The sequence below is a fragment of the Triturus cristatus genome, chromosome 9, assembly GCF_964204655.1.
Source record: "Triturus cristatus chromosome 9, aTriCri1.1, whole genome shotgun sequence".
NCBI classification, from domain to species: Eukaryota; Metazoa; Chordata; class Amphibia; order Caudata; family Salamandridae; genus Triturus; species Triturus cristatus.
In genome coordinates this window covers 427,424,697-427,452,106 of record NC_140592.1, presented here as the reverse complement: position 1 = coordinate 427,452,106, position 27,410 = coordinate 427,424,697, and the positions used below count along the sequence as shown (strand labels likewise).

At 39.5% G+C, this 27,410-nt stretch overlaps 1 pseudogene; it reads left to right on the top strand.

The window, feature by feature from the left end:
- The first annotated feature begins 4,761 nt into the window (after positions 1 to 4,761).
- Positions 4,762 to 6,573, top strand: LOC146798088 (general transcription factor II-I repeat domain-containing protein 2 pseudogene; annotated as a pseudogene).
- The last annotated feature ends 20,837 nt before the right edge of the window (positions 6,574 to 27,410 follow it).

The window sequence follows — 27,410 nt, the reverse complement described above, 5'->3', positions numbered from 1 at the left end:
GGGGGAAGGGATCATTTGGAAAAGGGTTGACATTTGCAACCAATAGAAATGTGTGATTCCATTTGAAAAAATGTGGGAAACACTGTGATTTGAAGATAACATGTATATGTGTGAAAGAAGAGAGGGAAAGATTGCCATTTACTGGTTCTGCTGAGAGGTGTACAGTTCAGAGATTCTGGCTCTGATAATCTGCTGTGTGAGTGGCACATTTCTTTCTCAACTAACTACTTTTAAAGGCGAGTTATGAATTTGAGAGGAGATGTATGTGGTGTAGTTGGATATAAATAATAGAAATGTGATTCTTCTTATAAAGTTGTGTTTTACATTTTATGTTAAGGAAGATATTTAACTGCCTTGAACATGTCAGATATTATGGAGTATGTCTTCACCATAAGTTAAGGTGTACTGGTATGACCCAGAAATAATGTTTTGTGCCTAGAATCACACCATGAGTCTGTGTGCACACAGGAATTTTTCACAGAAATTTAATTTGTGTTGCTCTTGCTTTGTTAGACTTGCACTCGCATGAAAGGGGCAGCTTGTTTTCAAGAACTGTGATGGATAGCATTCAGCAGAAATCACTTTCTCACAAATGAGAGACAAATGCCAACACATTTGAAATTAGCATGGTACATTTTCCTACCACATTAAAAGTTGTGTTTTACATTTTATGTTAAGGAAGATATTTAAGTGCCTTGAACTTGAAAGATATTATGGAGTATGTCTTCACCATAAGTTAAGGTGCACTGGTATCACCCAGAAATACTGTTTTGTGCCTAAAATCACACCATGAGTCTGTCTGTACACAGGAATTTTTCACAGAGATTTAATTCGTGTTGCTCTTACTCTGTTAGACTTGCACTCGCAGGAAAGGGGCAGCTTGTGTTCAAGAACTGTGATGGTTAGCATTCAGCAGAAATCACTTTCTCACAAATGAGAGGCAAATGCTAACACGTTTGAAATTAGCATGGTACATTTTCCTACCACTTTAAAAGTTGTGTTTTACATTTTATGTGAAGGAAGATATTTAACTGCCTTGAACATGTCAGATATTATGGAGTATGTCTTCACCATAAGTTAAAGTGTACTGGTATGACCCAGAAATAATGTTTTGTGCCTAGAATCACACCATGAGTCTGTGTGCATACAGGAATTTTTCACAGAGATTTAATTTGTGTTTCTCTTGCTTTGTTAGACTTGCACTCGCATGAAAGGGGCAGCTTGTTTTCAAGAACTGTGATGGATAGCATTCAGCAGAAATCACTTTCTCACAAATGAGAGACAAATGCTAACACATTTGAAATTAGCATGGTACATTTTCCTACCACTTTAAACGTTATGTTTTACATTTTATGTTAAGGAAGATATTTAAGTGCCTTGAACATGTCAGATATTATGGAGTATGTCTTCACCATAAGTTAAGGTGTACTGGTATGACCCAGAAATAATGTTTTGTGCCTAGAATCACACCATGAGTCTGTGTGCACACAGGAATTTTTCACAGAGATTTAATTTGTGTTGCTCTTGCTTTGTTAGACTTGCACTCGCATGAAAGGGGCAGCTTGTTTTCAAGAACTGTGATGGATAGCATTCAGCAGAAATCACTTTCTCACAAATGAGAGACAAATGCTAACACATTTGAAATTAGCATGGTACATTTTCCTACCACTTTAAAAGTTGTGTTTTACATTTTATGTTAAGGAAGATATTTAAGTGCCTTGAACTTGAAAGATATTATGGAGTATGTCTTCACCATAAGTTAAGGTGTACTGGTATCACCCAGAAATACTGTTTTGTGCCTAGAATCACACCATGAGTCTGTCTGTACACAGGAATTTTTCACAGAGATTTAATTTGTGTTGCTCTTACTCTGTGAGACTTGCACTCGCAGGAAAGGGGCAGCTTGTTTTCAAGAACTGTGATGGTTAGCATTCAGCAGAAATCACTTTCTCACAAATGAGAGGCAAATTCTAACACATTTGAAATTAGCATGGTACATTTTCCTACCACTTTAAAAGTTGTGTTTGACATTTTATGTTAAGGAAGATATTTAAGTGCCTTGAACTTGAAAGATATTATGGAGTATGTCTTCACCATAAGTTAAGGTGTACTGGTATCACCCAGAAATACTGTTTTGTGCCTAGAATCACACCATGAGTCTGTCTGTACACAATAATTTTTCACAGAGATTTAATTCGTGTTGCTCTTGCTCTGTTAGACTTGCACTCGCAGGAAAGGAGCAGCTTGTTTTCAAGAACTGTGATGGTTAGCATTCAGCAGAAATCACTTTCTCACAAATAAGAGGCAAATGCTAACACATTTGAAATTAGCATGGTACATTTTCCTACCACTTTAAAAGTTGTGTTTTACATTTTATGTTAAGGAAGATATTTAAGTGCCTTGAACTTGAAAGATATTATGGAGCAGCGGTGTCAAACACAAGGCCCGCGGGCCGAATCCGGCCCGCCAGACCTCGTCATGTGGCCCGTGTAGTAGTGCTGTGTAGTAGTGCTTCGTTCAGCGACACGAAAGCTCTTCGTCCTGCAGGCACTAAAGGACTGTCACTGTAGAGTTAACTTTTGCTGTTTTCGTGCGGCGATCACCCCCGCAGGAGCAGCACTTTCCCTTTGACCCCCTCCCTCCCTCCCGCTCCATGGCAGCCCATCTCCCTCCCTCTCCCGCTCCTCAGGCCGGCCGCCATGTTACTGGGGAGAATGTAACAGTTTCAGAAACTGCAGCTCCGAGGGGGACTGTCGCTGTCCTTCCTGCGCTGGGGGCGCACCACGCACCGGAGAGAGGAGTGAAAGGAGGAGGGGCAGGAGGCGGGCCGGAAGGTGCAGCAGCCCTGGGAGCAGCGAGTGCAGCACGCGTCCCTCTGCCCTGCAGGGCCCCAGCCGGCGCTGACTTTGCTCCGCAGGCTCCTGGTCGCTGGTCTCGGCTTCTGCAGCCCAGGATAACGCAGGTAAGCTCTCCCTCCCCCGTGTCCCCTTGTTTCAGGAAATAGAGGGGTGCTGTGCTGTCCTGTTCCTCACCCTGGGATCAGCAGGAACTGGGCGAGGAGAAGGATCTTGGGGAAATCCGGAGAGCTAGGCCACAGCCACGCTTCAAGGTGTGTACTCGGGCAGCACTCCCGCCCCCTTAACAATTGACACGTAACACGAGTGAGTAACCTCTATCGTTGCAGACTGGGCCAGAATCGGACAGGATTAATTCTATTCTTGCCTGCCCGAAATAAAAGTGCCATTTTCCTTGTTTGTCCCTGATTCTGAGTCTGGCAGTGTTCTGTACCGCTAAAATGAATACAGACAATTTTAAATAAAGTTCTATTTAAGTATCATGTCCGGGTCTTTGCAGAACTTTAAACAAGAACAAATGTCCATTCTTTTCTCTGGTAAAGGTGGCATTCCTAAGGGTGAGGTATTTAACACACTTTGTAATTGCCAGGTGTGATAACAACTCAGAATTACAACCCCAGCGCAAATAAGGTTTTACATAGGACAGGGTTTGGAAAATCGCGACAAGAGGCCTGACATTAAAGTTGCAACCTGGGTGGTTTTATACCGGCATGACTGATATTGTAATATCCTGCTGGTTGAAAAGAAAAATCACTTACCGACGGTATTTTTTTCTCTTATCTGTGCATACTTAAACAGTAAATGTTAGAGGAAAACGGTTTAAAATGTGTTATACAGCTGCTCTAATGACCCCCGGCTGTGCATTAAAGTAAACAAAGTATGATGAAAACGAATTGCAGAAATTTCAAATAAAGTTCTACCTAAGAATCAGGTCCGCGCTTGCAGCATCCTTAAACGTGAACAGGCTGCCTCTATTTTTGCCTGGGAAAGGTGTCATATCCCAGTGTTGTACATTCACATTAATTCATTGTGTATATTATTGTTTCTTTAATTTCCATTATTGTTCTCCTACCTGTTCATTTGCATTGCACTTTCTCCATCCTATCAAATCACCTATCGTCATGATATGTCATCATAGAACCCTGACTAGGTATTTATATGATGTCATGGAATGTTGGTTATTCGACTTGACTTGCTGATCTGTACTTGACCTGTTACCCTCTGTAAACCTGTGGGCCTTTGTACTATATTGTAATTTACTTTATTAAATACTTTATATGACGGATCCTGTCACATTGTTTTCTGCGCCTTTACAATCCGTGAAGCGCGATATCCCTAATCAGTCCTGGAAAATGCTTTTAAATATTACAATCCTGTCCGGGAGCAGGCTTGGACGAAGCTAGTGACAATGTTTTTTTGTGTTTAATGATTGGAAGACAAGTGGGCTGCTGCCCTGTCGCGTGAGGGTTAGTGTTCGGGTTGCCTTCACTCCATTTATTTTTTAAACTGATTGCTTTTCTGATTGCTATTGTAAACTCAGTTAGCAAACGTATCTTGGTGTAGCTTGAAGAAGTCGCATGAGCCACTATTTAAAAGAGTTTTTTCGCAACAACTTACTGTGAGGCCTTTGCAAACATTTGTACTGCCTCTTTTTTGGTTAAGTCTACCCATGGACAGTTTTCAGCGCATGCGCGGCCGCCTCTCCAATGGCTGCCTGAACCCATCTCTCCTGTACTGTAAGTACATATGATGTATGTGGGGGGGGGGGAGTCTGCTTATTAGGGGGGGGTCTGCTTATTATTCTGCTGAAAAGTCTGAGCGGTAAACTTTGGATATACTGACCACTTCCGTGTCTCTTTACAGTGGTATAGGGACCATAAACTACAATCAAATTAATAACCCAAAAATGTCCAAGAAAAGAAAAGTTGATGCAGAGGGAAGGCAATTTCAGGAGAGATGGGAAAGTGAATACATGTTTGTGATTAATGGAGACAAGCCGGTATGTCTTATTTGCTATGAGGCAGTGGCAGTGATGAAGGAATACAATTTACGCCGGCACTTTGAGAGCAAACATGGAGCCAAATTTGCTAACCTTAGCCACCAGGAAAAGCAACAAAAGGTCCAAGAATTAAAAGGAAGCCTGCATTCTCAACGGAATATTTTTGCAAAAATGACAGCAAAAAATGATGCAGCAGTGAAAGCCAGCTATCTTGTGGCTATAGAAATTGCACGAGCTTCAAAGTGCTTTTCAGAAGGTGCATTTGTAAAGCAGTGTATGCTGAAGGTATGTGAACAGGTGTGCCCTGAGCAGAGACAGGCTTTTAGCAATGTCAGCTTGTCAAGAAACACCATCACAGACCGAGTCAGGGACCTAGCCTGTAATCTTAAAACAAAGTTGGCTGAAGAGGCATGCAGTTATCTGGCATTTTCATTAGCTGTTGATGAAAGCACTGACAATACTGATACAGCTCATCTAGCTATTTTTGTAAGAGGTGAAGGAAGACTTGTCTGTCAGTGAGGAGCTCTTGGATGTGGTCGCCATGTATGGGACAACAACTGGGAGGGACATCTTCAATGCAGTGGAGGAATCCGTAAATAAAATGAAATTACCTTGGGAAAAGTTGGTGGGACTTACTACTGATGGCGCTCCAGCAATGTGTGGAGAGAGAAATGGCTTGGTTGGACTGTTAAAAGAGAAAATGAAAAAAAGTAATTGCCACACGCCGCTGATAACTTATCACTGCATTATCCACCAAGGAGCTCTGTGTGGCAAGGTTCTGCAACTGGATAACATAATGTCCACAGTCACGAAAACAGTGAATTTTCTGCGTGCACGGGGTCTGAATCATCGTCAGTTCCAACAATTTTTGAAGGAGGTGGGCATGGAACATACAGATGTGCCATACCATACAGAAGTAAGGTGGCTGAGTAGGAGCACCGTTCTCAAGAGATTTTTTGAGCTTTTGGAAGAAATTACTCTTTTTATGCAAAGTAAAGGGAAGCCCTTGTCAGAACTGTCAGATCCAAACTGGCTGTGCGATTTTGCCATGTTGTGTGACATAACCGAGCATCTCGCCCAACTGAATCTGAGGCTGCAGGGCCGCAAACAAGTCATAACCTCAATGTATGAGGCAATAACAGCTTTCCAGGAGAAACTGGCCTATGGAAGTCAAAGCTTGAAAAAGACAGTCTTGCCCACTTTCCTATCTGCCAGAGCATCTCAACCTCATTCCCAGGTACTTTTTCATGTGCTCGATTGGGTACCAAAGTGAATCGGCTGATTGATGAATTCAATCGATACTTTTCTGACTTTAAACGACAACACTTAACCTTTACCAGCTTTGCCAATCCCTTCAACATCGATGTTGACAGTGCACCACATCACCTTCAAATGGAATTAATAGAACTTCAGTGCAACAGCAGCCTGAAAGCGAAGTTCCAGGATGCGACAGTCGACGACTTTTACCGTCTCCTCCCCCCTGCTTTGATGCCACAGCTCCGACTTCAAGCTGCACGTGTTCTGTCCATGTTTGGGAGCACCTATCTATGTGAACAGATGTTTTCAGTCATGAATCTGAACAAGACCAAGCTCAGATCACGCATCACTGATGATAACCTCCATGCTGTTTTGCGAATTGCTACAGCACAAGACCTAACGCCAGACATCGATGGACTGACCTCAGGAAAACGATGTCAGCCATCTAGTCAGAAAAGTTAAAAAAAGTTAATGGCTTATGTTTGCCATATGTGCAATAAACAGTGTTTGGCAATATTTGTATGTTTAAAAATTACTGTCTGTTACCAAAAATCTTTTTTCAATAAATTGTACAATAATTGTACATTTGAATATCTACTTGCCATTATTCTGACTATGTTTCTGCTTTCAGAGCTAGTTATTACTTATATTATTACAAAAAAAAGTAATAATTGAATGCAGTGACAATAATTTATGATAATAAAGAGTGGACACATACTCCTACAGATACAACCGGCCCTTTGAGGGTGACCAAACTGCTGATGCGGCCCCTGATGAATTTGAGTTTGACACCTCTGTTATGGAGTATGTCTTCACCATAAGTTAAGGTGTACTGGTATCACCCAGAAATACTGTTTTGTGCCTAGAATCACACCATGAGTCTGTCTGTACACAGGAATTTTTCACAGAGATTTAATTCGTGTTGCTCTTGCTCTGTTAGACTTGCACTCGCAGGAAAGGGGCAGCTTGTTTTCAAGAACTGTGATGGTTAGCATTCAGCAGAAATCACTTTCTCACAAATGAGAGGCAAATGCTAACACATTTGAAATTAGCATGGCACATTTTCCTTCCATTCCCGCAATGGGTGAGGTAGTTTTGACATGTTCAAAACTCCAATTAACCTTTACCACACATGTAGTCTTACACACATTTCTGCAGTCTTCATGCAGTTGTGCAAGCGGACATGCAGATCTGTGTTGCACCTGACAATACACGGTCTCCAGAAGCACGCTCTTAGCACACAGACAGGTGCTTCTCCTGCACTCTCATGCTTACTATTCAGCTCTGTGTGGTATTTCTGATAGCAGTGTGTAATGTTAACACATTCAACGTCACCAAGGCTCGTTTCCTTTGCTCTACTCTAATCACTCACCCTGTTACACATGCTGATGGTCTCAAGTAGCTGATAGGACATGTGCTCTTTTCTGCCTCTCTAAAATATAAGGAAAATGTGTCAGGCTGCCATAGTAATTATCACTTACTCTTCCACAGTAGTAAATGTTCTTTGAAATTGCCAAACCAAAATCATTTTTTGCCTAGAATCACACCATGAGTCTGTGTGCACACAGGAATTGATGTTAGAGATTTAATATGTGTTGCTTTTGTTCTGTCAGACTTGCAGTTGTAGGAAAGGGACAGGTCATATGATAGGATTTGAAAAGCTCCCAAAAAAATTGTAATGTATTAAAATTACATAAAGGTATTTTTTTTTTAGTTTCTTTCAGGTATTGCTGAACAACAGTCACATGAATTAAAGATGCCTATAAAGTCAAGACAGAGAAAAGAACAGCAACAACATCTATATTTGAAGAAAACTGGACCAAAAAAAATTGTTGCAGAACCTCATCTTGGAAAAAAGAAAAAGTCTTCTGGTAAGCAGACTAAGGATTTTTTTTTAAATATCTTCAAACAAAGAAAAAATGTGAAAAATATATCTACTGCAAATAGTGTTTCAAGTACAAAACAACAACAGTGTCGACAGAAAATACGAAAAGCCAATGTAGAATCAGAAGTAAGAAAGAGTGACTTAACACGAAAAATAGATTTTAAAAACATTCGTAGAAAAATCCTTCAGAGAAGAGTGATGTTAAATTTGCTAAAGGATGTGAATAAATATAAGAGGAAAACCAAATTTTATAAAAAAAAGAAATATATTGAAAAAATTGTTGCTAAGGCTTTGGAAATAAAACGAAAACTATTCATTTTAATTTTGAACAGGATGCGTAGATTAGAAAAATTAGTCAAAGCAATGAAGTCACAAAGCAAAAGGAAAAGAGTAATGAAAAAAAATAACTTTTGTAAAGTGTTCTTAGGAGAATGGAAGCATAGTTCAAGTACTGAACCATTTTTTAATGAAGAGAGTTATCTTCAAAGTAATTGTTTGTTGCATGCAGTTGACACCAATGGTCGAGCTTATGAAGTTAAAGATGGTTGTGTAATGGAAAAGGAGGAAATGGTTCCAAGAAATGAGGAAGAAGTGTTAGCTGATGAGGTTATGGGGAGACGTCCTAAAGCCCCAGTGTACACTTGGATTTGTAGTAGTATTTGCACTGTGCGACAGGAATCTATTGATAAATGACGTGACTTAATATAGTAAAAAGAGTGTTAAACAGAAGATTAGACCCATGCAGATTGAGAGAGAATACTGGTTTGCAAGGACATTCTCTTGCTTGTCTATCTAGGAAAGTTTGCCAAAGTGTTTTTCACCATTTTAGGATGCTGGCTGTTCATCATACTGAAATGAGAAAGTTTGTGAGAACATTGTATTTTGCGAAAAGTCCAGCTCTAAAGTTAAATGAGTTGAATAATGCTCTGTTCCGTGGATCTGTATCAGATGTAGTGAAGGTTACTGATGATATTCAGTTTTGTTACTTTGGTCCAGAGCAAGAAAGTGCAGGAAATGACACAGTTATGGAGGAAAATGTGGAAGAGAATGTAGAACTCACTGTTAGTAAACATTTTGAAGATGAAATGACAAAATTTACTATCATCTCTAATGAAAGACCAAATATTACTTGTATTTGTTGCCGGAGAAGCCATTACAAAATTCAAACAAGGAATGTTGATCTCTATAAAAAAAGTGAAAATGAAGATAATTATAAGTGGAAGGATTTTGCAACATATATATTTCTGGAAAATAGATTTGATTTGGGTGAAGATCAGCGTATTTGTAAATACTGTTATAACAAGTTAGAAGAAAATAGAATGCCAGCCAGAGCTGTACATAATAATTTAGAATAGGTTGATATTCCTGCAGAACTTTCTGATTTAAATACGTATGAGTCTATACTCATTCAGTGTGTCCATCCGTTTCAGACCATAGTGCGTATGGAGCCCAAAACAGGTAAATTACCTCCTTCGGATTTACAAAGAGGTTTAAAAGGAAGAGTTGTCTATTTGCCATTGGATTTGAAAACAAATATTTAAACAATTGATGCAGATAGATTGGAAACTGAACCATTAGTTATTCTAGTTAATGGTATACCAACAAAGAATAAGAAAATTTGGCAGGAGCTGGTAAATGTACGAAAAGTACAAAGAGCAAATTTATATTTGAAAAACAATAATAAATGGTATCAATCAATTTATATGGAAGAATATGAAGAAGTTTTACTAGCAGACTCAGGAATACCAGCTGGGCAAATTGAAAAAGTGGATAAGTCAAAAGAAGAAGAAATGTATGAACATTTCAGCATACATCCTCTTCATTCTAAAGAAGTTATGGGAAACACTATTGATCTGTTTCAGATGAAAAAAGCACAAGGATCTCCCGTGAGTGTATGGGAGGAGAGCTTGGAAGCTCGTTGTTTTCCCCAGCTGTTTCCTACAGGAAAAGGTGGACGATATGATGAACGTCCAGTACAGATTCCTGCTTCTGAGTATCGGACTACAAGGTTATATGCAGAAGATTTCGTCAAAGTATTCCTTATTTGTTCCATCTTTTATTTCAAAGTGACTTGTGTGCACTATCTTATGCAGTAAATCATATTTTAAAAAGTGGAGTACATCTACATATTGTGTCTGCAAAGGATTTTATGAACAAAGTGCAACAGCGAGATGATCATTTGGAATCTCAATTGATAAATTTGATGGCTTGTCAACAAGGAACTAATGAATATTGGTACCGACGCTATGGAGAATTGAAATGTATGTTACGGAATTTAGGAACTCCTACATGGTTCCTTATCCTAAGCTGTGCTGAGTATGCTTGGGATGATTTACTGGATTTTCTTCGAGAGGCAAATTCAAATATTGAAAACATCCAATACAAGACAGCAGGAGAATTGTGCTCATTGGATCCGGTTAATGTTTGCAGATATTTCAATCATAGATTTGAGGCTATGTTGTCCTTCATCTGCAATAAAAAAAATCCACCTCTTGGAGAAGTTGTGGATTTCTTTTGGAGAAAAGAGTACCAAGCAAGAGGTGCTCCTCATATTCATATGCTGTTGTGAATCAAGGATGCCCCAAAATTTGGAACAGATTCTGATGATGCAGTTTTATCTTTCATTGAAGAATATGCAACATGTGCTATACCTAAAAGCACAGAAAAAAAAAACTTAAAAGAGCAAGTTTTACGTTTCCAAAGTCATCGGTGTGGAAAATACTGTCGACAAAAGTACAAAAGTAAAGATAAATTCTACACAAAATGTCGATTTGGATTTCCCCGACCTGTTCTTTCAAAAGGAAGAGTAAACAGTTTTATGTCAGCTGTGCGACATACTATTACAAGAAAATCGCCTAAGAATACCTACAACCTATGAAGAAAAGAAGAGTCAAAATATATAAATGACTACAACCTAGTCATTTTATCCGTATGGAATGCTAACATGGATATACAGTATGTTGCTGACAATTCTATTGCTGTTGCTTGGTATGTCACATCTTACATCACTAAATCTGAGAAAACAGAATTGAAAGAAATGTGGGAAGAGATTTCTCACGAGAAGACTGTCAGTTAAAAGCTATACACTTTCAGTTTAAAGATGTTATCGCATCGAGAAATTGGATCCTACGAATGCTCAGATAGGTTATCATCTGCAAGTCTGTACTCCAAATCCAGAAGAATAATTTGGGTAAGTTTAGGCCTTGCAGGAATGAGAAATCGGGTACTGAAATCTATTCGAGAAATTGAATATTTAGCAGAGTACGAACCAGAAAGTATAGACATTTTAAGAACAAACATGTTGGACACATATTACCCACAAAGAAGTCATCATCTTGAGAACATGTGTCTCTATGAAGTGCTGCAGAACTACATTTATAAACGGAATACCACAGAAGACATCAACAATGGAAAATATAAAGTCACTGGTGAGGAAGGATGTTTGGTAAAACAAACAAAAGGAACTTTGATTAATCACCGGAAGCTGAGTTGTGACACTACTGACAAAAAGGAATTTTACTACTTGGCACTTTTACAGCTGTTTAAACCATGGCGTTCAGAGGAAGAACTACTTGGAGATTTTCAGAGCTATGAAGATTCCTTTAATGCTTGCAAAGATAGCATAGAATGCAGTACTTTCTCAACTTATGTTCAAATGTTAAATGAAGAAATTGAACAAGAAGCAACAATTGCAGCAGAAGTAGCTAGAGACAGTTCTCAAGACAGTCAAAGTTCTGGGACGTTCAGTCAAGATCCTCTAGGACAACCAATCGTAGAGAATTAAGCTGCAATAGCCAGGACTGAAGTCGAAACAGCTATGAATCAAGCTCAGGAAGATTTAATAAACTTACCAAATATGGAACAACAACTGAATGATGAACAACAACAAATTTATGAGGAAGTCAGAAAAAAAATTGATCACGGATTACTACATGAAAATAAAGAATGCTCATGCACATCGTTTCAACCAATAAGAATGTATGTGAGTGGACAAGCTGGAACTAGAAAAAGTTTCTTGATTAAAGTAATTAGAAGCTACCTACAGCAAAAAACAGATTCAACTTTGTCTTGTGTTGTTACTGCTCCAACTGGGTTACCAGCATATAACATAAAAGGAATTACCCTCCACCATTTGCTAATGTTACCAGTAGAGCACGAGAAAAAAATACAATACCACAAGCTAACAGAAGAAGCATGTTTTGAAGTTGCAAGAGTATTGAAAAAAATGAAAGTTCTCATCATTTATGAGGTAAGCATGGTATCAAACGTAATGCTTGCCTTTGTGCATTTAAGAATGCAGCAAATTCTAAAGACAAACTATGACGTGCTATTTGGAGGAAAACATGTTATAGTTTTTGGGGATCTTCTGCAGCTTACTCCAGTTAAAGGACAACCAGTATTTCAAACCCTTACTCATGAATACACGAAAAAGTCATTAGGAAGTATAGGTAATGTGAATATTTGGACATACTTTGAGTATAAAGAACTCATTACCAATATGCGGCAAGCCAATGATGAGGATTATGCAAGTATTCTCAAAGATATCAGAATTGGACCACTCACAGAACATGGCAAAAAAGCTTTACCGAGTCGATTGCTATGTAATGTGTTTCCAACAGAACAAATAGTTCCAGAGAAAATATACAAGAACATTACTGGAAAAAATACTGTAATCTGCTTAATGCCAACACTACATGAATGCTCTATATTCAATCAAGAACTTTTGAAATTGGAAAATGAAGAGATTGTCAAACTGGAAGCTGTGGATAAAATACAACATGAAGGAATAACTATTATATTGACAAATAAATTGACAAGTAAATTGGATTCTCTAGAGAAAAACATCTCGAAAACAGCCGGTTTAGAAAAGAATCTTTATGTATGTATGAACTGTCGAGTAATTTTAAGACGTAATTTGGATGTAGAGAAAGGTTTAGTAAACGGAGCTATGGGTAAAGTTGTGGGTTTTGTTAATTACCAGAAAAAAGTTGGAATTGAATTTTTAAAAATAAAATTTGATCAGATTGAAGAGGTAAGGACATTTATCGTTGTTCAGTCTGTTTCTTGCTTGTGAAAGACTTATATGTACGTAGGAAGCAGTTTCCGTTTTCTCCAGCATATGCAGTAACTATTGACAAATCTCAAGGATTAACTGTAGATAGTGCATTTGTAAACATTGGATCTACTGTGTTTAAAGAAGGTATGGCATATGTTGCTTTGTCACGCGTGAAAAAAATATCTGGTTTATTCATGATAGACTTTGATGACTCAAAAGTTAGTGCTGATGCAAACTGTGTAAAGGAGTATAATAGATTAAGAAGAAGCTATGCTCCTCATTTAGGTCAGTGTCCTGTGTTTGAAAAACGTGTTGTTTGTCGGAAAAGGAGATTTGAGAATATCTGTAATGAGGATGTACAGAAGAGAAAACAAAAAGAGAGTGAGGTGACTGCAAGCAAAAAGAAAAAGGACAGTGTTGAAGAGGTTGTTGGTTGTCATTTTGAAAATAGCTCTGGTGTCAACTGCTACGCAAATGTAGTGCTCAATGTTGTATTTTATCTACAAATTTTGCAAGAGCAGACAATACTAAATCATGAAAAAAGATTCTGTTCTCTGCTGAGTCTTCTTTATGAGAAGCTGAGTAATGATAAAACTAAAATAGAAAGTGCTTCTGATGTTAGAAATCTTTTAGATGAATGTTCTGGATGTACACAGTTTACACAAGATGTCCAGCAAGATGCACAGGAATTCTTGATGTATATGCTTATGGTACTGGAAGATGAAGGGGTAGAAATAGAAAATATATTAGGTGTCTCATATAAATGGGAACATTGTTGTAAAAACTGTATGAACACATGCAGCAGTAATGTTGATTCTGAAAGGTTCAAATATTTAACATTACCGGAGAGTAAATCAGTGACTTTTAGTAAATTAGTTAAAGATGCAAATCACAACATGGAATGTTCTCAATGTAAATTAGACATGTTATCAACGTTATTTTTACATAAATATGGACAGTATGTAATTTTAATGATGCAACGTTGTAGAGTAGATGGAACTAAAATGGAAACTTTACTAAAGAAGTTTGTAGGAAATCAATTATCAATATCAGGTAAAACTTTTGATGCAGTTGCAATTATTTTTCATGATGGACCTTCTATAACTTCTGGTCATTACACAGTTTATCTTAAATGTGAAAAAGGATGGCCACTGTGTAATGATTCTCAATTGATTTTCAAGCAACGTTTGCCTTATGATTTACCAAATTGTTACTTAATTTTTCTAAAACCAAAATTTTAGATACAAATTCCAGCATCTGAAGAAACCATTATTTCAATTTTATAGGATTAACATTGGATATTTCACTTACAAAGGATTTTAAAATTACCATTTGGCCTCAAGGAAAGGTAAAGGTAACAATTGTGGACTTGTTTGACAGATATTAGTTTGGTGTACGTGCTTAAGCAGCAAGATTTACAGACGTTATTTATTGCAAATAGTTATTGTTCTTAGAAGGTATTTTTAATATATTTGTGACATTTCTATCAAGGTTTGTTTTAGTGAGAAGAGATTCAGGGCTTTTTTTAAACAATTGATATCACTATTTTCAGTGAAATTCAATACATTCTGAAAACAGCAAAAAAGGGCAAAAATTGCTTTGTTAAATATGAAAACACATGTACTGCTTAAGAAAATGTATTGTTGAATATTAATACTTTTTTCTTTTTTTCAGATCTTGAAAGAAAATGTAGGAAATGTAATCCATTTTACTTGCAATTAAAAAAAAACATTTAAAAATGTGTTTACATTTAAAACAAAGGAGGAGAACATGGAAAGGGGGCATGGTAGAGACTTCCTGACCCCCTAGTCTTTGTCAGGGAGTCCCTGAAGGATCACAAAGGGTGAAAAAAATGATTTTTTTTTTTTAAATCAAAAAAAATCGACAAACAGATTTAAAAAACAAGTTTTTGTGTTTAGATTTTAGGTGGCTCTAAAAGAGCCCTTGTGTTAATGTAGGGACAGAGGAAGAGAAAAACGAAAAAATGAAAAAAACTATGGCCTGGTGCATAAGTGCTGCTCTAATTTCCTCTCAATGAGATCAATACTGGTCTCACCCAGAGAAATGAGAGCATGACAGTCCACGCGCCGTGTATACAGCCTCCGAAAAGAAGGGCGTATATCCAGAGGTGTAGAAGTAGGAGAAGGCACCACCGCAAAAGAAGTGCTCGGCTGAGCTGCCAATGGTGTGCTCGGCTGAGCTGTTGCGGATGTGCTCGGCTGAGCTGCTGGTGGGTTTTCACTAACTGCTCGAGTAAAAGTCACAGGATGCACTTTTTCAACGTGCCTTAACATTGTGTGAATACTAAAAGAGTATTTCTTATTAGCATTTCCACGTGATAAGGTCCGGTGACAAAGAATGCAGGTGACTTTAGGTGCATTCACCTTCTTTTGGCCATCTGGAAAAGTGAAAAACTGCCATATGAAGGAGTCTTTCTGCTTCCTCTGACTCTGTCTCACAAGAGTATCCTGTTCACTCTCAGAAAGATGGCTGCTGCTCTGCCATTGTATCTCAAAAACAGATTAGCTCCTTCTCCTAGTGAATCAGAAGTAATAATGAGGGGAGTGGGTGTGGTGTTGGAAGAATCTGGAACTGAAACTACTTTGAACCAATGAAAATTGTTGTTTCTTGATCACATGACTTGCCATGAGGGGAGTGGGTGTGGTGTTGGAAGAATCTAAAACTGAAACTAGTATGAACCAATGAAAAGTGTTGTTTTTTAATCACATGACTTGAGGTGCGCGCTCGGTGCGCGCATGGCGGAGCAAGTACGCATGCGCGAAAGAGTATGCGGGCATGCGCGTAGTATTACGCGCGCACGTAGCGCGCATACGAAGCATGCGCAAACGTATTACGTGCGTATGCGCGTCCAAATTACGCGGCTACTTTGCGCGCGTACCAAGCCCGCGCGCATGCGTGAACGTACTACGCGCGCATGTGTGAACTCAGCGTGCGTGGAACGCGCGCATGCGCGAATGTACCGTGCAAAGCACGCACGACGTACGCATGCGTACGTTGAGAACGTACGCATGCGTACACGGAGTACGTACACATGCGTACTTAGTGCACGCACCGTGCACGCACTATGACGTACGCATGCGTACGTAGATAACGTACGCATGCATACATGAAAAACGTACGCATGCGTACTGGATGCGCGCACCGAGCGCGCACGGTAAAAAAACCCTTTAAAAAAAAATGAGTGAATTAAAATGTATATAAGTTAATAGAAGATATTAACTATGCTGTTCAACTTTATCCAAATTCAAAAAAAAAAAGCTGAGCCATTCCAAATGAAAGGATACAGATAATCTATAAATATATACATAGGTAACTTGTTGTAAAAGAAATATATAAAAAATAGAAGAAAAAACTTCAAAAATTAGCATTTAAAAAACCTTTGAAATTCACTGCAAAAACCGTAGGTTTCACACACGTTATAGTTGGGAATTAGCATTTAAAAAACCTTGCAAATTCAATGAAAAAACCATAGGTTTCACACATGTTATAGTTAGCTGGACATTTCACTCGTTCAAAACCATTGAAATTCCCCCATTATAATTAGTTCAGCTAACTATAACTCGCGCGCCCGCAATGCACTGCTGATGATGTCACATATTACATCACTCATGACAGGGTCAGTGACATCACTCATGACATCACTGATGACATCTCAAATGACATCATTGATGACATCATCCTTGTGATAGCGTGGCAGACCTCCTCTCCCCCTAATATAACCTTTGATACACACATTCAAAAATAGAAACTAAAAGTTTCAAAACAATGGACACACCAATATCAGTAACAACAACCTATTCAGTAATTCTAAGATCCACATACACATCCACTCATTCACCAACAGTCCTATACAGTCACTCATACATGTACTCACTCATCATATGTACTCAAACACCTATACATCCTGTTACACAACACCACTCATTCATAGAGTTACTCACACACATAGTCACTAATGCTAATAAAGAATCAAACATCCATTTACTTGCATATACAGTTATACACACACCACCACACTTACTTCTACAGAAACTTACACATACTTAGTCTTTTAAACAATCACTTATAGAAACACATACTTATTCATACAGGAACTCTTTCAATCTCTTACTCTCACATATACTCACTTATATACACCAATAGTCACATATACTAGTTTAAAACATATGTAGTTACTCATAAAGACACTATTGAGACAGTCATTCACTCACTAACACACCCATGCACACACTCATCCACCCATACAGTCTTCAACACATACAAACAGTGAGTCACTCATTCATGCACCTATGCACTACGTAATACCCCCACCGAACCATACAGACACTCAGACACTCATACTGATACTCAAAATACCAACTAATAACCTATATAGACACTCATGTAGCTACTCACCAACCCATGAAGCCACTTACACACAAAGTGAGAGACTGATACAGATATTTACATATTTAAACATTACTCACTAAGCCATGTATTCCCTAAGATACACTTAATCAGTCAGTTATACAATCAATTTTTCAAAAACAAATCATCCATTTAGACACTTATATACCCATTTATTCTTCCATCGACCTTGAGATATACATATATAAAACATATGTAATTTTCAGAAAAACACAAATTCACTGGATGATGTCATCAGTGATGTCATCAGTGATGTCATTTGAGATGTCATCAGTGATGTCATCAGTGATGTCACTGACCATGTCATGAGTGATGTAATATGTGACGTCATCAGCAGTGCATTGCGGGCGCGCAAGTTATAGTTAGCTGAACTAACTATAACGGGGGAATTTCAATGGTTTTGTACGAGTGAAAAGTCCAGCTAACTATAAAGCCCCTGAAACCTATTTTTTTTCAGTGAATTTCTAAGGTTTTTTAAATGCTAATTCCTAACTATAACGTACCTGAAACCTATGGTTTTTTCAGTGAATATATATATATATATATATATATATATGTATACATATATATATATTCACTTAAAAAACCATAGGTTTCACACATGTTATAGTTAGGTCGACATTTCACTCATAAAAAACCAATGAAATTCCACCGTTATAGTTAGTTCAGAGAACTATAACTCGCGCGCCCACAACCCAGTGCTCATGACGTCACATATTTCATTACTCATGACATGGTCAGTGGCATCACTCATGACATCACTGATGACATCATCCTTGTGATAGAGTGGCGGTCGCGCGAGTTATAGTTATCTGAACTAACTATAATGGTGGAATTTCATTGTTTTTTTACGAGTGAAATGTCCACCTAACTATAACATGTGTGAAACATATGTTTTTTTAAGTGAATTTGCAAGGTTTTTTACATGCTAATTCCTAACTATAACGTGTGTGAAACCTATGGTTTTTTAAGTGAACTTGTACGGTTTTTTAAATGCAAATTTTCATTTTTTAACATTTTCTTTTTTAATGGTGTTTCACCGTGCGAGCACCGTGCGCGTACCCCGCGATTTAAAAAAAAAAAAAAATGTTTTTTCACCCTAGGGGGTCCTTTAGGGACCCCCTGACAAAGGCTAGGGTCAGGAACTCTCTACCCTGCCCCTTTTCACATTCGCCACCTCTCTTTTTCACTCTCGCACCCACAACAAACAAAATGGCGGCCGACACTTCCTGATTTCGACCGATTCGAACGTTGACTGACATGTAACCAACAATCAGAATTACGCTCGCGCACGTAAGGGTGCACGCACGGTGCGCGCACGGTGTGCGGCTATAGATATTTATGTGCTTTAACTGCAATTTTCTCAGGAACTACTGAACAGATTGACTCCATATATGCAAAAGGCACTTCCCTGACCTGAGGACTACCTCTCTGCCAAATTTCAAGTATTTCTGTTCAGCCGTTCAGGCTGTACCTTTGGACCTTTGTGGAAAATAAAAATCTATGAGGCCTATATGTCCCCATGTGCCCCCCAACGCCTATGTGCGCATGCATGTAACCTATGCATTTCCCCTCCATGGCCTTTCCTATCATGTTACTTATGCTATAACGTGGCCTGTCATCATTCAGATCCCCATGAGAGAAACGACAAATCTGTATTGAGGCCTACACGTTTTGCATCATGTTTTCCTGCACCACATACAAACCCGTGTTTGTGGCTCAGCTAGACTCGAACAGAGGTTTCAGGCCTCGGACGTTCAGAAAGCTGCAGCTGCGTATCCTTGGCCTTACACACTTGGGCCTCAGCCAAAAGGGCCCTGCTACAAGGTGCCGAGACAGCATTAAGCACGGTTATCTGCTTACTCCTACAGAGCCGCATTCCTGCCTGGAGAAGGAGGGATCAGCAAAGGAGAAAGCCTTACCTTTCTGTCTCTCTTTGTGAGATTGCAAAGCTCACGTCAGTAAAAAGCCCATAGCCCCCATGTAAGGCCTCTGCAGTAAATGAAGAAATAGATGCCACATCGGCTCTTGGTGATGAGCAACCTATGTCACAAATCAGTCCCTGCTCCAGACATCAGATATCAGATAAAACACGATGTGCTGGTCGTCCTGACACTGAAGGCCTCACTCACTGAAGGCCTCACTTCCAGACTTTTCCAGTTGCATAGCAACCCTCCCCACGTCAGTTACACGTCATGCTCGAGTTGAGCACAAGTAAGGCAAAGTTCCAGTACAATTCCAGCAGATCACGCAACCCCCTCCAGGTATCCACCCACACATGACAAATTACCCATTATCATCAAGTGGACGCCCACATGGACGCCCACCTTCACACCTACTTACACGCCCACATGCTCTTATCTCACTCTCTTTTGCTCTTTTCGTTTCCGATGTATATATACTGTACTCTGTGAATAATGTTTTGAGAATATTGAGAATACTTTTGAGTCCCTTCCAGATCCCTTGTGGTGATGGTAATATTCTCCCTTTGACTCGAGTTATTGGAATAAAGCCCTTTTTGAACCTGATACCACAGACTCAGCCTCTTGCTTTATGCATGATCTTATTAATATTCTGAAATTCTGAGAGCGTAATATTTTATTTACGACAAACGCGTTTTGGGACCCCCCTTTTTTCTCGGCCCCCGCTTGACGAATCACCCCGAGACTTTCAGTGTAGGAGCTGAACGGAGCGCTCCATTAGTTTTGAAAAATTCGCAAGGATTTGTCGACCGGCGCAAAAGTTATTCAAAATAGAATTTTCAGATTTCCTATGGAAACACGGTCCTAACTATAACTATCTACTGGAGACCGCCAGTAGATAATATATATATACCAATCTGTATTGTAGATTGAGTGAATATATAACTGTCTGGATGGAGGATTTAGTCGCTGTTGGAATGTCTGTTTAAGTGAGTAATTAAAAGTGTCCCACTTAATACATGGATTAGTAACTAAACTATGTGAATGTGTGCATCACTGTCTCTGTTGTTGTATGACATGCTGCATCAGTTGGTCCCTAACTACATGAGTGTGTATATTACTTATTGATTAGTTGGGTGAGTATTTGTATGGAACACTGAGTTTGTGTGTGGTTGGATGGGGTGTGTGTAACTATGCATAGATGTGTGAATGGTTGATTGACTAGGTGTGTAGGTTTAAGAGTGCATGTGTAAACAGTTGTTTGGGTGACTGAGTGTATTTATTTGTGTGTTGGTGAGTGAATATATGTTTTATTTGTACATCTTCACCAAAGGAAAACACTAAAAGGCACTGTATGTGAGAGATGGTGTATACAAATAAGTATGTGTAAGAGTCAGTGATTGTGAGAGTTACTATATGAATGAGTGTATAATTGTAATGGTGATTTTTTAACATATTAACTATGAGTTACTATGTGTTTGAATAAATGAGGTGTTGTTGGATAATTGTAAAAGTGAGTAAATGTAAGTGTGATTAATTTTTTTCATGAGTGAGTAGGATGACTGCATAACCGACTAAGATGACTCCTGATGTGTCAATGTCTATATATGTGTATAGGTGCATTTAATAGTGTTCTATTAATTCGTGACTGCATGTATAAATGATTTTGTTGTTGAATGGGTGTGTAGTAACTGGAATTGGTGTGTCAATGGTTTCAAATATGGTACTCTGTATTTTACAGTGAGTGATGAAAGGTTATACTAGTGTACGATGAGGTGTATCAGATTGTCACGTGGATGATGTCATCAGTGATGTCATCAGTGATGTCATTTGAGATGTCATCAGTGATGTCACTGACCATATCATGAATGATGCAATATGTGACATCAGCAGTGCATTGCGGGCGCGCAAGTTATAGTTAGCAGAACTAACTATAACGGAGGAATTTCTACGGTTTTGTACGAGTGAAATGGCCAGCTAACTATAACACCCCTGAAACCTATGTTTTTTTCAGTGAATTTCTAAGGTTTTTTTAAATGCCAATTTCTAACTATAACATCTCTGAAACCTATGGTTTTTTCAGTGAATTTCAAAGCTTTTTTAAATGCTAATTTCTATCTATAACGTCTCTGAAACCTATTTTTTTTTCTGTGAATTTCAAAGGTTTTTTAAATACTAAGTTTTAAGTGTGATAGTAGTTATACCTATATTTTGTACTGATTTTCTACAGTTTTTTAACTGTTCATTTATAAATATTTTATTCATTAAATAATATTATATCTTTTTCTGAAAATTGCAAAAAAAATATTTAAAAAATTCAAACGGAAATATTGATACATATTTTCTTTAAAAAAAATGTTTTTACCCAAAAATTTTCAGAGTTGCGCACTCATCACGGTGGGTTTGTGGATTCTAGCCGCTATTTTAGAAAAGTGATGAAGGATCCGCGTACGGTGTGCGACGGCTGCTAGTTTTTCAGTTACATCATATCCATCTAATATTACGTGATGTGCGCAATTGGTATGCGACCAGTCCGCGACTCCTGTTCCTGTGCATTCGCGACACATGCGCATTACGGTACGAGATGCTTGCGCGGTGGCGGGTCCCATGTGATATCATTTACATGCTGGGGCGCGCTGGGTGCGCAACTCTCGCAAAAAAATGCTATGTTCCAAAATGATATGTATGTGTTTTTAATATACATATTAGGGCAAGAGATTATCTAAGATAGTCATAAAAATAACATATTTGTACTTATGATAAACTTATATTATTTTTAAATATATTTTCGCGAAGTAGGGTGCGTGCATTGTGAGTGCAGAGAACGAGGTCAGCAAAGGTGCTGTAGAGCCAGAGAAACCAGGTCAGCAGAGCCGTTGTAGGGCCAGAGAACCACATCAACAGAGCTGCTCTAGAGCCTAAGAAGCAGGTCAGCAGAGCTGCTCTAGAACCAGAGACCCAGGTCAGCAAAGTTGCTCTAGAGCCAGAGATCCAGGTCAGCAGAGCTGCTCTAGAGTCCGAGAAGCAGGTCGGCAGAGCTGCTGTAGAGCCAGAGAAACCAGTTCAGCAGAGCTGCCTTAGAGGGAGAGAACCAGGTCAGCAGAACTGCTTTAGAGCCAGAGAACCAGGTCAGCAGAGCTGCTTTAGAGCCATAGAACCAGGTCAGCAGAGCTGCTCTAGAGGCAGAGAACCAGGTCAGCAGAGCTCTTTAGAGGGATAGAACCAGGTCAGCAGAGCTGCTTTAGAGGCCGAGAACCAGGTCAGCAGAGCTGCTCTGGAGCCAGAGAACCAGGAAGCAGAGCTGCTTTAGAGCCATAGAACCAGGTCAGCAGAGCTGCTTTAGAGCCAGAGAACGAGGTCAGCAGAGCTGCTCTAGAGGCAGAGAACCAGGTCAGCAGAGCTGCTCTAGAGCCAGAGAACCAGGTCAGCAGAGCTGCTCTAAAGGCAGAGAACTAGGTCAGCAGAGCTGCTCTAGAGCCAGAGAATGAGGTCAGCAGAGCTGATTTAGAGGGAGAGAACCAGGTCAACAGAGCTGCTTTAGAGCCAGAGAACCAGGTCAGCAGAGCTGCTCTAGAGCCAGAGAACCAGGTCAACAGAACTTCTCTAAAGGCAGAGAAATAGGTCAGCAGAGCTGCTCTAGAGCCAGAGAACCAGGTCAGCAGAGCTGCTCTAGAGCCAAAGAACCAGGTCAGCAGAGCTGCTCTAGAGTCAGAGAACAAGGTCAGCAGAGCTGCTTTAGAGGGAGAGACCCAGGTCAGCAGAGCTGCTCTAGAGGCCGAGAACCAGGTCAACAGAGCTGCTGTAGAGCCAGAGAAACCAGGTCGGCAGAGCTGCTCTAGAGCCAGAGAACCAGGACAGCAGAGCTGCTGTAGAGCCAGAGAAACCAGGTCAGTAGAGCTGCTTTAGAGGGAGAGACCTAGGTCAACAGAGCTGCTCCAGAGGGAGAGAACCAGGCCAGCAGAGCTGCTTTAGAGCCAGAGAACCATGTCAGCAGAACTGCTTTAGAGCCATAGAACCGGGTCAGCAGAGCTGCTTTAGAGCCAGAGAACCAGGTCAGCAGAGCTGTTGTAGAACCAGAGAACCAGATCAGCATAGCTGCTCTGTAGCCTAAGAACAAGGTCAGCAGAGCTGCGTTAGAGGGAGAGAACAAGGTCAGCAGAGCTGCTTTAGAGCCAGAGAACCAGGTCAGCAGAGCTGCTCTAGCTGACACTGACTGACTGACACTGACTGACTGACACTGACAGATTGACACTGACTGACTGACTGACACTGACCGACACTGATTGACTGACACTGACTGACTGACACTGATTGACTAACACTGACTGACTGACTGACACTGACTGACTGACATTGACTGACTGACACTGACTGACACTGACTGACTACTCTCTACTACTCACTCTCTACCACTCTCTCTCTACTACTCATTCTCTACTTCTCACTCTCTACTACTCTCTACTACTCACTCTCTACTACTCTCTCCTACTCTCTACTACTCACTCTCTACTACTCTATACTATTCACTCTCTACTACTCACTCTATACTACTCTCTACTAATCTCTCTCTACTACTCACTCTCTACTAACCACTCGCTACTACTCTCTACTACTCTTTCGCTACTACTCTCTACTACTCACACTCTACTACTCACTACTACTCTCTAAAATATTACTCTCTACTACTCACTCTAATACTCTCTACTAATCTCTACCACTCACTCTCTACTACTCTACTAATCACTCTCTACTACTCTCTACTACTGTCTCTCTATTACTCACTTTCTACTACTCACTCTACTACTCTCTACTACTCACTTTCTACTTCTCACTCTCTACTATTCACTCTCTACTACTCGTTCTCTACTACTCTCTACTACTCTATTTCTACTACTCACTCTCTACTACTCACTCTACTACTCTCTACTACTCACTCTCTACAACTCACCCTCTACTATTCACTCTCTACTACTCACTCTCTACTACTCGCTCTTTACTACTCTCTACTACTCACTCTCTACTACTTGCTCTCTACTACTCTCTACTACTCAATCTCTACTACTCACTCTACTACTCTCCACTACTCACTCTCTACTACTCACTCTCTACTACTCTACTACTCTCTCCTTTTACTCACTCTCTCTACTACTCACTCTACTACTCTCTACTACTCTTTACCACTCACTCTTACTCACTCTCTACTACTCTCTCTCTACTACTCACTCTCTACTACTCACTCTACTACTCTCTACTACTCACTCTCTACTACTCTCTACTACTCACTCTCTACTTCTCGCTCTCTACTACTCTCTAATTCTCACTCTCCACTACTCACTCCCTACTACTCGCTCTCAACTACTCTCTACTACTCACTCTATTACTCACTCTCTACTACTCTACTACTCTCTACTACTCTCTCTACTTCTCACACTCCACTACTCTCTCTACTACTCCCTCTCTACTACTCTCTACTACTCACTATCTAACACACAGTCTCTACTACTTGCTCTCTACTACTTGCTTTCTACTACTCTCTACTACTCACTCTACTACTCTCCAAAACTCACTCTACTACTCACTCTCTACTACTCACTCTCTACTACTCCACTACTCTCTACTACTCACTCTCTACTACTCACTCTCTGCTACTCTACTACTCTCTACTACTCTCTCTCCACTACTCTCTCTCTGCTGATCACTCTCTACTACTCTATACTACTCACTCTCTACTACTCTCTCTCTACTACTCACTCTCTACTACTCACTCTCTACTACTCTATAATACTCACTCTTTACTACTCTCTCTACTACTAATCCCTACTAATCTCTACTACTCCCTCTCTACTACTCACTCTGTAACTCACTCTACTACTCACTCTTTACTACTCCCTCTCTACTACTCTCCACTACTCACTCTCTACTACTCTCTATCTACTACTCTCTACTACTCACTCTACTACTCACTCTCTACTACTCTCTACTACTCTCTCTCTGCTACTCAATCTCTACTACTGACTCTCTACTACTCACTCTCTACAACTCACTCTCTACTACTCACTCTCTACCACTCACTCTTCTACTCACTCTCTGCTACTCTCTCTACTACTCACTCTCTACCACTCACTCTACTACTCACTCTCTGCTACTCTCTCTACTACTCTCTAGTACTCTCTACTACTCACTCTCTACTCTCTATTACTCACTCTCCATTCTCTACCTCTCTACCTCACTCTACCTCTGATTCTACTACTCTCTACGTCTCTACCTCACTACCTCTACCGCTCTACCTCTACACCTCTACCCCTCTCTACCTCTCTCTACACACACACACATATGCACATATATATGCATATATATGCATATGCATTTATAGATATGTATGTGTGTATATATATATACATACATATATAAACATATATATAATCTGCATATCTATATAAATACAAATATAAATGCATGCATACAGATACATATACATATATGCTTACATATGCATGTTATGTACATGAAAGTTTGAAAAACACTAAAACAAGCAAATCTAAAAAGCCACCTAATTATAAACAGAATTGCTTTAACTTAAACGAGGGCGAGACCTATTGCATTTTCAATGCTTGTTTACTTGGTTCCTTCAAGAAGGCATTCAGATGTTTCGCACATTTGCCATAAATTCTGAATGGTAGCACTCTAGTTGCTCATTAGATCACTTTAGTAAAGCTACTGCTCACCAGGGAAGTCGGCTGCTGGTATTCAAATTGCATGTTTCAGTCTGCATGTCAGAATTTTTTCATGAAATAGAAGAGGATTTGAGAAGTCAAAATGTGCCCTAATTTTTCTTTCTGCAGCATTAATCATAATTTCTATGACAAAATGAACCCCCTCATTTTGTTCCTTTGCAAATTAAATCTTTTAAGTGTTACCACTTTATTCCAATCAAGATGGCTTCAGGTGTGCCATACTTTTGTCATAAGTAAGACTGTTAGCGCTTTAGTTGTTATTTAGAACACTCTGGGACATTTTGTCATTGGGCTACTTTGGCTACATCTTTGTGATATTTATGCTTCATTTGGGCTCTTTTGTCTCTGGTGGCCATCTTGGGAGACTTATTTGTTATGAAGTTCCTAATTTCCTTATTTACTACAGTCTCCTCAGTAGGAAATGCTTTCAGCTTTTTACTTTGATTCTATCAAGAAGGCATTCAGATGTTTCACACATTTGCCATAAATTCGGATTGTTAGCACTCTAGTTGCTTATTAGATCACTGTAGTAAAGCTACTGCTCACCAGGGAAGTCTGCTGCTGGTGTTCAAAGTGCATGTTTCAGTCTGCATGTCAGAATTTTTTAATGAAATAGAAGAGGATTTGAGAAGTCACTCAAAATGTGCCCTAATTTATCTTCTTTCAGCACTAATCATAATTTCTATGGCAAAATGAACCCCCTCATTGTGTTCCTTTTAAATTAAACTACCGACTCTCTACTACTCACTCGCTACTACTCTCTAATACTCACTCTCTACTACTCACTCTCTACTACTCTCTACTACTCTCTACTACTACTCTCTACTACTCACTCTCTAGTGCTCTCTACAACTCTCTCTACTACTCCACTACTCACTCTCTACCACTCTCTACTACTCTCTCTCTCTACTACTCCCTCTCTACTACTCACTCTACTACTCTATACTACTCACTCTCTAGTGCTCTCTACAACTCTCTCTACTACTCCACTACTCACTCTCTACCACTCTCTACTACTCTCTCTCTCTACTACTCCCTCTCTACTACTCACTCTACTACTCTATACTACTCACTCTCTACTACTCTCTACTACTCACTCTACTATTGACTCTCTACTACTCACTCTCTAATACTCGCTCTCTACTACTCTCTATTATTCACTCTCCACTACTCACTCTCTAATACTTGCTCTTTACTACTCTCCACTACTCACTCTCTACTACTCACTCTCTACTTCTCTCTACTACTCTCTCTACTATCTCACTCTCTAGTAC